Source organism: Narcine bancroftii, chromosome 7 (genome assembly GCF_036971445.1).
Source record: "Narcine bancroftii isolate sNarBan1 chromosome 7, sNarBan1.hap1, whole genome shotgun sequence".
Lineage (NCBI taxonomy): Eukaryota > Metazoa > Chordata > Chondrichthyes > Torpediniformes > Narcinidae > Narcine > Narcine bancroftii.
This window is the reverse complement of record NC_091475.1, coordinates 187,962,168-187,978,773: the sequence shown is the minus strand read 5'-3', so window position 1 is coordinate 187,978,773 and position 16,606 is coordinate 187,962,168. Positions and strand designations below refer to the sequence as shown.

The window sequence follows — 16,606 nt, the reverse complement described above, 5'->3', positions numbered from 1 at the left end:
CATATTAACAAAAGAGAGTACTTTGTTGAATTTCATAATAACAGATGAGAGAACTTTGTGGAATTTCATAATAACAGAAGAGAGGACTTTGTGGAATTTCATGATAACAGAAGAGAGTACTTTGTGGTATTTCATGATAACAGAAGAGAGGACTTTGTAGAATTTCATGATAACAGAAGAGAGAACTTTTTGGAATTTCATGATAACAGAGCAGTGCACTTTGTGGAATTTCATGACAACAGAAGAGAGTACTTTGTGGAATTTCATGATAACAAAAGAGAGTACTTTGTGGAATTTCATGATAACAGAAGACAGGACTTTGTGGAATTTCTTGATAACAGAAGAGAGAACTTTGTGTAATTTCATTATAACAGAAGAGAGGACTTTGTTGAATTTCATGATAACAGAAGAGAGGACTTTGTTGAATTTCATGATAACAGAAGAGCGGAATTTGTGGAATTTCATGATAAAAGAACAGAGGACTTTGTGGAATTTCATGACAACAGAAGAGAGTACTTTGTGGAATTTCATGATAACAGAAGAAAGTACTTTGTGGAATTTCATGATAGAAGAAAGAACTTTGTGGAATTTCATATTAACAAAAGAGAGTACTTTGTTGAATTTCATAATAACAGATGAGAGAACTTTGTGGAATTTCATAATAACAGAAGAGAGGACTTTGTGGAATTTCATGATAACAGAAGAGAGTACTTTGTGGTATTTCATGATAACAGAAGAGAGGACTTTGTAGAATTTCATGATAACAGAAGAGAGAACTTTTTGGAATTTCATGATAACAGAGCAGTGCACTTTGTGGAATTTCATGACAACAGAAGAGAGTACTTTGTGTAATTTCATGATAACAGAAGAGAGGACTTTGTTGAATTTCATGATAACAGAAGAGCGGAATTTGTGGAATTTTATGATAACAGAAGAGAGGACTTTGTGGAATTTTATGATAACAGAAGAGAGGACTTTGTGGAATTTCATGATTACAGAAGAGAGGACTTTGTGGAATTTCCATGATAACAGAAGAGAGGACTTTTCGGAATTTCATGATAATAGAAGAGAGTACTTTGTGGAATTTCATGATAACAGAAGAGAGTACTTTGTGGAATTTCATGATAACAAAAGAGAGTACTTTGTGGAATTTCATGATAACAGAAGAGAGGACTTTGTGGAATTTCATGAATACAATAGCGAGTAATTTGTGGAATTTCTTGATAACAGAAGAGAGGTCTTTTTGGAATTTCATGATAACAGAACAGAGGACTTTGTGGAATTTCATGATAACAGAAGAGAGTACTTGGTGGAATTTCATGATAACAGAAGAAAGTACTTTGTGGAAATTTATGATAACAGAAGAGAGGTCTTTGTGGAATTTCATGATAACAGAAGAGAGGAATTTGTGGAATTTCATGATAACAGAAGAGACGACTTTTCGGAATTTCATGATAATAGAAGAGAGTACTTTGTGGAATTTCATGATAACAGAAGGGAGTACTTTGTGGAATTTCATGATAACAGAAGAGAGTACTTTGTGGAATTTCATGATAACAGAAGAGAGGACTTTGTGGAATTTCATGATTACAGAAGAGAGAACTTTGTGGAATTTCATGATAACAGAAGAGATTACTTTGTGGAATTTCATGATAACAGAAGAGTGTAATTTGTGGAATTTCATAATAACAGAAGAGAAAACTTCGTGTAATTTCATAATAATATAATAGAGGACTTTCTGGAATTTCATGAATACACTAGAGAGTAATTTGTCGAATTTCATGATAACAGAAGAGAGTACTTTGTGGAATTTCATTATTACAGAAGAGCGTACTTTGTGGAATTTCTTGATAACAGAATAGAGTACTTTGTGGAATTTCATGATAACAGAAGAGAGTACTTTGTGGAATTTAATAATATTAGAAGAGAGAACTTTGTGGAATTTCATATTAACAGAAGAGAGTACTTTGTTGAATTTACTAATAACAAAAGAGAGAACTTTGTGGAATTCCATGATAACAGAAGAGAGAACTTTGTGGAATTTCCTAATAGCAGAAGAGACAACTGTGTGGAATTTCATGATAACAGAAGAGAGTAGTTTGTGGAATTTCGTGATAACAGAAGAGAGTAGTTTTGGAATTTCATGATAACAGAACGCAGTACTTTGTGGAATTTCATAATAACAGAAGATAGGACTTTGTGGAATTTCATGATAACAGAGCAGTGCACTTTGTGGAATTTCATGATAACAGAAGAGAGGACTTTTCGGAATTTCATGATAATAGAAGAGAGGACTTTGTGGAATTTCATTTTAACAGAAGAGAGTACTTTGTGGAATTTCATGATAACAAAAGAGAGTACTTTGTGGAATTTCATGATAACAGAAGACAGGACTTTGTGGAATTTCTTGATAACAGAAGAGAGAACTTTGTGTAATTTCATTATAACAGAAGAGAGGACTTTGTTGAATTTCATGATAACAGAAGAGAGGACTTTGTTGAATTTCATGACAACAGAAGAGAGTACTTTGTGGAATTTCATGATAACAGAAGAAAGTACTTTGTGGAATTTCATGATAGAAGAAATAACTTTGTGGAATTTCATAATAACAGAAGAGAGGACTTTGTGGAATTTCATGATAACAGAAGAGAGTACTTTGTGGTATTTCATGATAACAGAAGAGAGGACTTTGTAGAATTTCATGATAACAGAAGAGAGAACTTTTTGGAATTTCATGATAACAGAGCAGTGCACTTTGTGGAATTTCATGACAACAGAAGAGAGTACTTTGTGTAATTTCATGATAACAGAAGAGAGGACTTTGTTGAATTTCATGATAACAGAAGAGCGGAATTTGTGGAATTTTATGATAACAGAAGAGAGGACTTTGTGGAATTTTATGATAACAGAAGAGAGGACTTTGTGGAATTTCATGATTACAGAAGAGAGGACTTTGTGGAATTTCCATGATAACAGAAGAGAGGACTTTTCGGAATTTCATGATAATAGAAGAGAGTACTTTGTGGAATTTCATGATAACAGAAGAGAGTACTTTGTGGAATTTCATGATAACAAAAGAGAGTACTTTGTGGAATTTCATGATAACAGAAGAGAGGACTTTGTGGAATTTCATGAATACAATAGCGAGTAATTTGTGGAATTTCTTGATAACAGAAGAGAGGTCTTTTTGGAATTTCATGATAACAGAACAGAGGACTTTGTGGAATTTCATGATAACAGAAGAGAGTACTTGGTGGAATTTCATGATAACAGAAGAAAGTACTTTGTGGAAATTTATGATAACAGAAGAGAGGTCTTTGTGGAATTTCATGATAACAGAAGAGAGGAATTTGTGGAATTTCATGATAACAGAAGAGACGACTTTTCGGAATTTCATGATAATAGAAGAGAGTACTTTGTGGAATTTCATGATAACAGAAGGGAGTACTTTGTGGAATTTCATGATAACAGAAGAGAGTACTTTGTGGAATTTCATGATAACAGAAGAGAGGACTTTGTGGAATTTCATGATTACAGAAGAGAGAACTTTGTGGAATTTCATGATAACAGAAGAGATTACTTTGTGGAATTTCATGATAACAGAAGAGTGTAATTTGTGGAATTTCATAATAACAGAAGAGAAAACTTCGTGTAATTTCATAATAATATAATAGAGGACTTTCTGGAATTTCATGAATACACTAGAGAGTAATTTGTCGAATTTCATGATAACAGAAGAGAGTACTTTGTGGAATTTCATTATTACAGAAGAGCGTACTTTGTGGAATTTCTTGATAACAGAATAGAGTACTTTGTGGAATTTCATGATAACAGAAGAGAGTACTTTGTGGAATTTAATAATATTAGAAGAGAGAACTTTGTGGAATTTCATATTAACAGAAGAGAGTACTTTGTTGAATTTACTAATAACAAAAGAGAGAACTTTGTGGAATTCCATGATAACAGAAGAGAGAACTTTGTGGAATTTCCTAATAGCAGAAGAGACAACTGTGTGGAATTTCATGATAACAGAAGAGAGTAGTTTGTGGAATTTCGTGATAACAGAAGAGAGTAGTTTTGGAATTTCATGATAACAGAACGCAGTACTTTGTGGAATTTCATAATAACAGAAGATAGGACTTTGTGGAATTTCATGATAACAGAGCAGTGCACTTTGTGGAATTTCATGATAACAGAAGAGAGGACTTTTCGGAATTTCATGATAATAGAAGAGAGGACTTTGTGGAATTTCATTTTAACAGAAGAGAGTACTTTGTGGAATTTCATGATAACAAAAGAGAGTACTTTGTGGAATTTCATGATAACAGAAGACAGGACTTTGTGGAATTTCTTGATAACAGAAGAGAGAACTTTGTGTAATTTCATTATAACAGAAGAGAGGACTTTGTTGAATTTCATGATAACAGAAGAGAGGACTTTGTTGAATTTCATGACAACAGAAGAGAGTACTTTGTGGAATTTCATGATAACAGAAGAAAGTACTTTGTGGAATTTCATGATAGAAGAAAGAACTTTGTGGAATTTCATATTAACAAAAGAGAGTACTTTGTTGAATTTCATAATAACAGATGAGAGAACTTTGTGGAATTTCATAATAACAGAAGAGAGGACTTTGTGGAATTTCATGATAACAGAAGAGAGTACTTTGTGGTATTTCATGATAACAGAAGAGAGGACTTTGTAGAATTTCATGATAACAGAAGAGAGAACTTTTTGGAATTTCATGATAACAGAGCAGTGCACTTTGTGGAATTTCATGATAACAGAAGAGAGTACTTTGTGTAATTTCATGATAACAGAAGAGAGGACTTTGTTGAATTTCATGATAACAGAAGAGCGGAATTTGTGGAATTTCACGATAACAGAACTGAGGACTTTGTGGAATTTTATGATAACAGAAGAGAGGACTTTGTGGAATTTTATGATAACAGAAGAGAGGACTTTGTGGAATTTCATGATAACAGAAGAGAGGACTTTGTGGAATTTCATGATAACAGAAGAGAGGACTTTGTGGCATTTCATGATAACAGAAGGGAGTACTTTGTGGAATTTCATGATAACAGAAGAGAGTACTTTGTTGAATTTCATGATAACAGAAGAGAGGACTTTGTTGAATTTCATGATAACAGAAGAGCGGAATTTGTGGAATTTCATGATAAAAGAACAGAGGACTTTGTGGAATTTCATGACAACAGAAGAGAGTACTTTGTGGAATTTCATGATAACAGAAGAAAGTACTTTGTGGAATTTCATGATAGAAGAAAGAACTTTGTGGAATTTCATATTAACAAAAGAGAGTACTTTGTTGAATTTCATAATAACAGATGAGAGAACTTTGTGGAATTTCATAATAACAGAAGAGAGGACTTTGTGGAATTTCATGATAACAGAAGAGAGTACTTTGTGGTATTTCATGATAACAGAAGAGAGGACTTTGTAGAATTTCATGATAACAGAAGAGAGAACTTTTTGGAATTTCATGATAACAGAGCAGTGCACTTTGTGGAATTTCATGACAACAGAAGAGAGTACTTTGTGGAATTTCATGATAACAAAAGAGAGTACTTTGTGGAATTTCATGATAACAGAAGACAGGACTTTGTGGAATTTCTTGATAACAGAAGAGAGAACTTTGTGTAATTTCATTATAACAGAAGAGAGGACTTTGTTGAATTTCATGATAACAGAAGAGAGGACTTTGTTGAATTTCATGATAACAGAAGAGCGGAATTTGTGGAATTTCATGATAAAAGAACAGAGGACTTTGTGGAATTTCATGACAACAGAAGAGAGTACTTTGTGGAATTTCATGATAACAGAAGAAAGTACTTTGTGGAATTTCATGATAGAAGAAAGAACTTTGTGGAATTTCATATTAACAAAAGAGAGTACTTTGTTGAATTTCATAATAACAGATGAGAGAACTTTGTGGAATTTCATAATAACAGAAGAGAGGACTTTGTGGAATTTCATGATAACAGAAGAGAGTACTTTGTGGTATTTCATGATAACAGAAGAGAGGACTTTGTAGAATTTCATGATAACAGAAGAGAGAACTTTTTGGAATTTCATGATAACAGAGCAGTGCACTTTGTGGAATTTCATGACAACAGAAGAGAGTACTTTGTGTAATTTCATGATAACAGAAGAGAGGACTTTGTTGAATTTCATGATAACAGAAGAGCGGAATTTGTGGAATTTTATGATAACAGAAGAGAGGACTTTGTGGAATTTTATGATAACAGAAGAGAGGACTTTGTGGAATTTCATGATTACAGAAGAGAGGACTTTGTGGAATTTCCATGATAACAGAAGAGAGGACTTTTCGGAATTTCATGATAATAGAAGAGAGTACTTTGTGGAATTTCATGATAACAGAAGAGAGTACTTTGTGGAATTTCATGATAACAAAAGAGAGTACTTTGTGGAATTTCATGATAACAGAAGAGAGGACTTTGTGGAATTTCATGAATACAATAGCGAGTAATTTGTGGAATTTCTTGATAACAGAAGAGAGGTCTTTTTGGAATTTCATGATAACAGAACAGAGGACTTTGTGGAATTTCATGATAACAGAAGAGAGTACTTGGTGGAATTTCATGATAACAGAAGAAAGTACTTTGTGGAAATTTATGATAACAGAAGAGAGGTCTTTGTGGAATTTCATGATAACAGAAGAGAGGAATTTGTGGAATTTCATGATAACAGAAGAGACGACTTTTCGGAATTTCATGATAATAGAAGAGAGTACTTTGTGGAATTTCATGATAACAGAAGGGAGTACTTTGTGGAATTTCATGATAACAGAAGAGAGTACTTTGTGGAATTTCATGATAACAGAAGAGAGGACTTTGTGGAATTTCATGATTACAGAAGAGAGAACTTTGTGGAATTTCATGATAACAGAAGAGATTACTTTGTGGAATTTCATGATAACAGAAGAGTGTAATTTGTGGAATTTCATAATAACAGAAGAGAAAACTTCGTGTAATTTCATAATAATATAATAGAGGACTTTCTGGAATTTCATGAATACACTAGAGAGTAATTTGTCGAATTTCATGATAACAGAAGAGAGTACTTTGTGGAATTTCATTATTACAGAAGAGCGTACTTTGTGGAATTTCTTGATAACAGAATAGAGTACTTTGTGGAATTTCATGATAACAGAAGAGAGTACTTTGTGGAATTTAATAATATTAGAAGAGAGAACTTTGTGGAATTTCATATTAACAGAAGAGAGTACTTTGTTGAATTTACTAATAACAAAAGAGAGAACTTTGTGGAATTCCATGATAACAGAAGAGAGAACTTTGTGGAATTTCCTAATAGCAGAAGAGACAACTGTGTGGAATTTCATGATAACAGAAGAGAGTAGTTTGTGGAATTTCGTGATAACAGAAGAGAGTAGTTTTGGAATTTCATGATAACAGAACGCAGTACTTTGTGGAATTTCATAATAACAGAAGATAGGACTTTGTGGAATTTCATGATAACAGAGCAGTGCACTTTGTGGAATTTCATGATAACAGAAGAGAGGACTTTTCGGAATTTCATGATAATAGAAGAGAGGACTTTGTGGAATTTCATTTTAACAGAAGAGAGTACTTTGTGGAATTTCATGATAACAAAAGAGAGTACTTTGTGGAATTTCATGATAACAGAAGACAGGACTTTGTGGAATTTCTTGATAACAGAAGAGAGAACTTTGTGTAATTTCATTATAACAGAAGAGAGGACTTTGTTGAATTTCATGATAACAGAAGAGAGGACTTTGTTGAATTTCATGACAACAGAAGAGAGTACTTTGTGGAATTTCATGATAACAGAAGAAAGTACTTTGTGGAATTTCATGATAGAAGAAATAACTTTGTGGAATTTCATATTAACAAAAGAGAGTACTTTGTTGAATTTCATAATAACAGATGAGAGAACTTTGTGGAATTTCATAATAACAGAAGAGAGGACTTTGTGGAATTTCATGATAACAGAAGAGAGTACTTTGTGGTATTTCATGATAACAGAAGAGAGGACTTTGTAGAATTTCATGATAACAGAAGAGAGAACTTTTTGGAATTTCATGATAACAGAGCAGTGCACTTTGTGGAATTTCATGATAACAGAAGAGAGTACTTTGTGTAATTTCATGATAACAGAAGAGAGGACTTTGTTGAATTTCATGATAACAGAAGAGCGGAATTTGTGGAATTTCACGATAACAGAACTGAGGACTTTGTGGAATTTTATGATAACAGAAGAGAGGACTTTGTGGAATTTTATGATAACAGAAGAGAGGACTTTGTGGAATTTCATGATAACAGAAGAGAGGACTTTGTGGAATTTCATGATAACAGAAGAGAGGACTTTGTGGCATTTCATGATAACAGAAGAGAGGACTTTGTGGAATTTCTTGATAACAGAAGAGAGAACTTTGTGGAATTTCATCATAACAGAAGAGATTACTTTGTGGAATTTCATGATAACAGAAGAGTGTACTTTGTGGAATTTCATAATAACAGAGGAAAAATTTTGTGTAATTTCATAATAATATAATAGACGACTTTGTGGAATTTCATGAATACACTAGAGAGTAATTTCTCGAATTTCTTGATAACAGAAGAGAGTACTTTGTGGAATTTCATTATAACAGAAGAGAGTACTTTGTGGAATTTCTTGATAACAGAATAGAGTACTTTGTGGAATTACATGATAACAGAAGAGAGTACTTTGTGGAATTTCATAATATTAGAAGAGAGAACTTTGTGGAATTTCATGATAACAGAAGAGAGAACTTTGTGGAATTTCCTAATAACAGAAGAGACAACTGTGTGGAATTTCATGATAACAGAAGAGAGTAGTTTGTGGAATTTCATGATAACAGAAGAGAGTAGTTGTGGAATTTCATGATAACAGAAAGCAGTACTTTGTGGAATTTCATAATAACAGAAGATTGGACTTTGTGGAATTTCATGATAACAGAGCAGTGCACTTTGTAGAATTTCCTGATAACAGAAGAGAGTACTTTGTGTAATTTCATGATAACAGAAGAGAGGACTTTGTTGAATTTCATGATAACAGAAGAGAGGACTTTGTTGAATTTCATGATAAACAGAAGAGCGGAATTTGTGGAATTTCATGATAACAGAACAGAGGACTTTGTGGAATTTCATGACAACAGAAGAGAGTACTTTGTGGAATTTCATGATAACAGAAGAAAGTACTTTGTGGAATTTCATGATAACAGAAGAAAGAACTTTGTGGAATTTCATATTAACAGAAGAGAGTACTTTGTGGAATTTCATAATAACAGATGAGAGAACTTTGTGGAATTTCATAATTACAGAAGAGAGGACTTTGTGGAATTTCATGATAACACAAGAGAGTACTTTGTGGTATTTCATGATAACAGAAGAGAGGACTTTGTAGAATTTCATGATAACAGAAGAGAGAACTTTGTGGAATTTCATGATAACAGAGCAGTGCGCTTTGTGGAATTTCATGATAACAGAAGAGAGTACTTTGTGTAATTTCATGATAACAGAAGAGAGGACTTTGTTGAATTTCATGATAACAGAAGAGAGGACTTTGTTGAATTTCATGATAACAGAAGAGCGGAATTTGTGGAATTTCACGATAACAGAACTGAGGACTTTGTGGAATTTCATGACAACAGAAGAGAGTACTTTGTGGAATTTCATGATAACAGAAGAAAGTACTTTGTGGAATTTCATGATAACAGAAGAGAGGACTTTGTGGAATTTTATGATAACAGAAGAGAGGACTTTGTGGAATTTCATGATAACAGAAGAGAGGACTTTGTGGAATTTCCATGATAACAGAAGAGAGGACGTTTCGGAATTTCATGATAATAGAAGAGAGGACTTTGTGGAATTTCATGATAACAGAAGAGAGTACTTTGTGGAATTTCATGATAACAAAAGAGAGTACTTTGTGGAATTTCATAATAACAGAAGAGAGGACTTTGTGGAATTTCATGATAACAGAAGAGAGAACTTTGTGGAATTTCATGATAACAGAAGAGATTACTTTGTGGAATTTCATGATAACAGAAGAGTGTACTTTGTGGAATTTCATAATAACAGAGGAAAAACTTTGTGTAATTTCATAATAATATAATAGAGGACTTTGTGGAATTTCATGAATACACTAGAGAGTAATTTGTCGAATTTCTTGATAACAGAAGAGAGTACTTTGTGGAATTTCATTATAACAGAAGAGAGTACTTTGTGGAATTTCTTGATAACAGAATAGAGTACTTTGTGGAATTTCATAATAACAGATGAGAGAACTTTGTGGAATTTCATAATAATAGAATAGAGGACTTTGTGGAATTTCATGATAACACAAGAGAGTACTTTGTGGAATTTCATGATAACAGAAAGCAGTACTTTGTGGAATTTCATAATAACAGAAGATAGGACTTTGTGGAATTTCATGATAACAGAGCAGTGCACTTTGTAGAATTTCATGACAACAGAAGAGAGTACTTTGTGTAATTTCATGATAACAGAAGATAGGACTTTGTTGAATTTCATGATAACAGAAGAGAGGACTTTGTTGAATTTCATGATAACAGAAGAGCGGAATTTGTGGAATTTCATGATAACAGTACAGAGGACTTCGTGGAATTTCATGACAACAGAAGAGAGTACTTTGTGGAATTTCATGATAACAGAAGAAAGTACTTTGTGGAATTTCATGATAACAGAAGAGAGAACTTTGTGGAATTTCATGATAACAGAAGAGAGGACTTTGTGGAATTTCATGATAACAGAAAAGAGTACTTTGTGGTATTTCATGATAACAGAAGAGAGGACTTTGTAGAATTTCATGATAACAGAAGAGAGAACTTTGTGGAATTTCATGATAACAGAAGAGAGTACTTTGTGGAATTTCATAATAACAGAAGAGTGTACTTTGTGGATCTTCATAATAACAGAAGAGAAACTTTGTGGAATTTCATAATAATAGAATAGAGGACTTTGTGGAATTTCATGATAACACAAGAGAGTACTTTGTGGAATTTCTTGATAACAGAAGAGAGTACTTTGTGGAATTTCATGATAACAGAAGAGAGTACTTTGTGGAATTTCTTGATAACAGAAGAGATTACTTTGTGGAATTTCTTGATTACAGAAGAGATTACTTTGTGGAATTTCTTGATAACAGAAGAGAGTACTTTGTGGAATTTCTTGATAACAGAAGAGAGTAATTTGTGGAATTTCTTGATTACAGAAGAGAGTACTTTGTGGAATTTCTTGATAACAGAAGAGAGTACTTTGTGGAATTTCTTGATAAAAGAAGAGCGTACTTTGTGGAATTTCTTGATAACAGAAGAGAGTACTTTGTGGAATTTCTTGATAATAGAAAAGAGTACTTTGTGGAATTTCATAATAATAGAAGAGAGAACTTTGTGGAATTTCATAATAACAGAAGAGAGAACTGTGGAATTTCATGATAACAGAAGAGAGGATTTTGTGGAATTTCATAATAACAGAAGAGGGTACTTTGTGGAATTTCATAATAACAGAAGAGGGTACTTTGTGGAATTTCATATTTTTCCTTCATTCTTTGAAAAGACTTAAAAAGCAGCTTCGTAACAATCTTGTATAATTTTAATTCCTTTTTTATCCCATATTTTCAAAAATTGATTATTACGCATGGAAGGAAAAAGTTTATTCTGTTATAAAGGTGTCTTAGATGAAATTTTCCCTTGTGTACCTATTTTCTCATTTATTATATTCCATAATTTAATTAAATATCTCAAAATAGGTAAATTATATGTAAATAATATCTTAGAATTCCATTTATAAGTAAATTGCTCTTCTTTCACCAATTTTTGTTAAATTATCCAAATCAAACATTCTATTAATAAATTTCAATTGTGCTGCTCTATAATCATTTTGAAAATTTGGAAGTTGTAAACCTTCCAGTTCATATCCCCAAGTAAATTTTGGTTAAGATACTCTTATTATTTTATCTTTCTACAATAGAATTCAAATCCCTAAAAAACTATTGAGGAACGTTACAAGGTAATGTGATGGGCTCAGAGGACCCCCAAACCCAGCAGCAATAGAAATTCACAAGACAAATGGTTACTTAAACAAAAGTTACTTTTAATTTTCTTTAAACATAAAAACAGAATCAAACTTATTACTATTAATTTAACCCCCTTCTAAATCTAAGCACACCGGGAGGGGGCAGGTGCAGCGGGGAGGGGGGTTGTCAGGTGTAGGCCCTCGGGTCAGGGGTTTCCGGCATGGGGCACTCTGACATATATGCATCTATTCTGCGACTCGGCTGTTACGCGCTATGAAATCTTGGACCCCAACTATCGCTTCTAACGAGGTTTTACTGTATCAACTAAATTCATTTCCTTCATTAATGTTAAAATTTGCTTTGCCATCTTAGTTCTAGTGACTATTTTTGGAGGTTTATCTAATAATGGATCCAGACAACGATTAAAATCCCCTTCAAACATTACCTTATCATATGCCTGCGCAAGAGTGAAAAGGACTCTTGAATAAATTGCGCGTCATCAACGTTTGGCGCATAAATATTCATGTGTCCAAAATTCCGAATAAATTTGGCAATTAACAACTAAAAGTCCACTGATACAGCACTGTTGGTGTTATACTAGGTATACCTGTATTATTTTTCGACTTACGATGGGTTTGTTGGAATGTAATCCCATTGTAAGTTGTGTGTGTGTGTGTGTGTGTGTGTGTGTGTGTGTGTGTGTGTGTGTGTGTGTGTGTGTGTGTGTGTGTGTATCTGTGTGTGTGTTATTCTCACAAACAACAATGGTCTTAAATGAATCCCTGTGGAATACCATTTGTCATGGGTCTTCAGCCCAAATAACAGCCTTCCACCACTATTGTTTGTTTTCTCAGGGCCAACCAATTCCACATCCAAACAACCAAATCATGTTGGATCCTGTACATCTGTACGTTCTGGATCAGCCTACCAAGAGAGTCCTTGCTAAATGCCTTACTAAAATCCTTGTAGATAACATCCACATTCCTGCCCTCATCAACCATATTTGTCACTTCCTCAATAAAATAAAGCTCAATCATATTGGAGAGACATGCCCTGCCCCTCACAAAGTCATATTAACTATCAAATTTACTTCAGTTTAGTTTGAGTTTATTTGTCATTAAGTACCCAGTACAGAGAGAAGGGTTCTTCTACAAACAGACTAACAAAATAACTTGCCCCTAAACTGTCCCGAATCTGACCATGACCTTCCATAAATCCTATCCATACATATCCTTTCCAATAATTTCCCTCCCACTAATGTGAGGCTTCCAGGCTTATTATTTTGAATGATCTTTATTTCCCTTTTTGAACAAAGGTACAACATTAGCTATTCTCCAGTCCTCTTGTACCTTGCCTGTTATTCTCTAGTTCTTCTTTGGTCCTCATCTTTTCAGAAACTAAGTAACTCAATTAAAATTTTAGCTTACCTTTTTGCTGAACTTTAGCACCATACTACAATTGGAACAGGTGAAAAATTCCTTGAATCCGTAAGTTTTGAGAACCTGCAGAATTTTATTAAAACTGAAAAAAATATTTGCTGTGGACAGAATTGTAGAATTCTTAAGCCTATTTCAGTAATGTTAAAGCTACTTTAAGCATAAACATCTATTAGAAGTAAAGTTGGCACCTCTAAAGGAATCTGATTTTAATTCCTTTCTAACTAGCACATTTTATGAAGGCAGAAACCAGCTGTTCAAACAATTAATGTTTTTGTCGTCAAACATTACACGATTTCTGTGATTGAATATTTTCCTTTTACCATTGCTTTTGCTCTTCATAAATGCAAAATAATATTTAAACATGTTGGAATTTTGTTATTTACAAAGGCAGAATTGTGACACAAGAGTGTTGAAAAGTATGATCATTTGGTTTCAGATGGTACTTCATTTACTAACAGTAAAAAAATCTCTACAACTATTTCACAATCTCTTTTGCAGCTCAACGTCCAATTTAATTTTGCACCTTATTTTGATGATTGTCTTATGATGTTTAACCAATAAGTGATAACTCTACAATAATGTTCTGTAGGTTCGCTAATTATGAAAGCTGACAGTTCAATAAACCTAGCTGATCCAGTAATATTCTTCAGAAAAGGAAAGCTGTTGCTACACACAAGTTCATTAAATATGTGAGACCTGTTTCAAATTAGGCCGAACCGGAGTTGTACCTAAAAACTTGGTAAGGGTAATAGGTATGTTGTCCTGCTCTTGATATTAAAACAGAGTGATTTACAGATTAAATTCATGTTCCTCTAAAAAACATTCCACTGAGGAAAAAAGAACAAATAATTTCAACATTAATCTAATTCGGCTAGTTTTCACAAGCACAGTGAAATGTTATTTTATAAGTAACCAAATTAAAAACAAAACAGTGCAACATATCAATTGAACAAGAGCTTCTCCACAACTTAGTATTGATTAGTTGAATACAAAAATCAATGTTTTTCTTGATTACAGTGTTTCTCACCTAACTGAAAAATCATTCTTAACATGCTAAACGTCATCTCAGAAAGTTTTGCAAAGCTGTGACATACTTTAAAAAAAAATCAATATTTAATAGTAATACTGGCTGTACGGTGTTAAAGAAAATAAATTAACAACTCACCAAAAATATAGAAATATTCATTTAATTGCATTAGATATTCTCGTGGTTCTATCTGTACTTGAAGATTTGCGTCATTAAGAATAGCGTCGAAGTTGTTGATATTAATGCAAGTACCCAGATGGTTTAAATTAGTCTCCAGGCTGGGTTACTTCATCACATTCCTTTAATGGTGATCTTCCTCATGTTATGCAGTAGTGACAAAGCTCTCCAAATATTCAGTCTTTTGAAAAGTGAGGCATACTTTCATGTCTTGTGCATAAATTTGTGTTTTAAGCTTCATTATATAAAGAATTTTAAAACCTAGAATGGTACATGACAAATCTATCTTGGCCTTCATCTAGCCTTTTGAAAGGATGGGCCAGATCAACACATATTCTGTTATAAATTGCTACACTATTAAAATCCATACTAATACTGATGGCATCCACAGCTGCAACATATGGCTGGATTTTTGTCCCCAAAGATCAATTTAAAATTAATGGAACAATAAATGTTTTGATGAGAGGACACACAAATAATTTGTCAGGATCTAAGGGTAGAAATATCTCCTCTATTACATTGAATTTCCATTGGACTGACTTTCCAGGAAAAACCTGATTCATAAGTTTTTGGAATTATAAGTGATGGAGAAAACATGGAGATAATAAAATTAGATTACTGCAGGGTAAAAGTAGGCGGGTGTTGGATGATCAACAGTTACTTGGTGGAGTGAAGTGCTGTATGACGATATATGGCACCCATCCAGGGATTTAAATTTTTCCTTTTTAGCAGGGATGTCATGCACCTGGACAGACTAAATTGGAAATCTGGACATAAGCTGTTGAATGGCAAAGTATATTTGCTTTTATAAGTCAACTGGAACTGGTGGCATTTTGTGCAATAGGATTTGCTAGCATTTACAGCTCCCCCAACATCCTCACTGACAAATATTGCACTCAAACAGGCTTTCCTCAAAAACCTGAAGGCTGGTACAGTCCTCTCTGGCATGTAGAAGGTGAGAAGGGAAGACCTATTACAAAAGAGGTTTACAAAATCATGAAGGGCATGGATAGAGTACATAGCTAATGCCTTTTTTTCCTCGGCTGAGGAATCTAAAACTGGAGAGCAGGGATTTGAGGTGAGAGGGGGAGATTTAAAAGAACCTGGCCGAGATCCTGTGCTACACATTTACGTCATTATATACTTTCTCCACACAAAATGTAATTTTTTGGGAGATTAATTTGACGCTACATACAACAATATTTTAGCGAAGCAAAAAAGATTAAATTAAATTTCTAAATGATTTAATTATACATTCCCTCCCAGTATCTTAGCTGAATAATGATTACATTACATAAAGGTAAAAGATTAAATTAAATTTCTAAATGATTTAATTATACATTCCCTCCCAGTATCTTAGCTGAATAATGATTACATTACATAAAGGTAAAAGATTAAATTAAATTTCTAAATGATTTAATTATACATTCCCTCCCAGTATCTTAGCTGAATAATGATTACATTACATAAAGGTAAATGATTGACATCATATTTTTAAAAGACATACTTGAGTTTTGGAAGAAGTACCAATTCCTGAATTTCAATTTACCTTCCATTTCATCTTTCTTCAATTCAGTTATGAAAGAGATTTATACTTGACTGACTCCCATGCTTCGGTTTCAAATTCATCAATTACTAAGAGTTCAAAGTTCAGGTTTATTGTCAGAGAACTTGCATGCATCATATAAGACCCTGAGATTCTTTTTCCTGCAGGCGAAGCAGAATTACCACTTATTGGTAGTGCAAAAAACTGTACTCAAGAAGATGCATGTAAAGTGATAAAGAAATGTAAACAACTTGACTGTGCAAGTTGTGTCCTTAAATGCGTCTCTGATTGAGTTTGTTGTTGTGGAGTCTGATGGTGGAGGGGGAGCAGCAGTTC

At 33.2% G+C, this 16,606-nt stretch overlaps 1 protein-coding gene across 1 annotated transcript in view; it reads right to left on the bottom strand.

The window, feature by feature from the left end:
- fgl1b (fibrinogen like 1B) overlaps positions 1 to 14,770 on the bottom strand; it is a 209,261-nt gene extending 194,491 nt beyond the window's left edge. The window contains exons 1-2 of the mRNA XM_069892534.1: positions 14,686 to 14,770; positions 13,509 to 13,583 (exon numbers count right to left, since the gene is read on the bottom strand). The gene's annotated coding sequence lies outside the window, so the exon portion shown is untranslated. The remainder of the gene's footprint in view (positions 1 to 13,508; positions 13,584 to 14,685) is intronic.
- Positions 14,771 to 16,606: the final 1,836 nt, after the last annotated feature.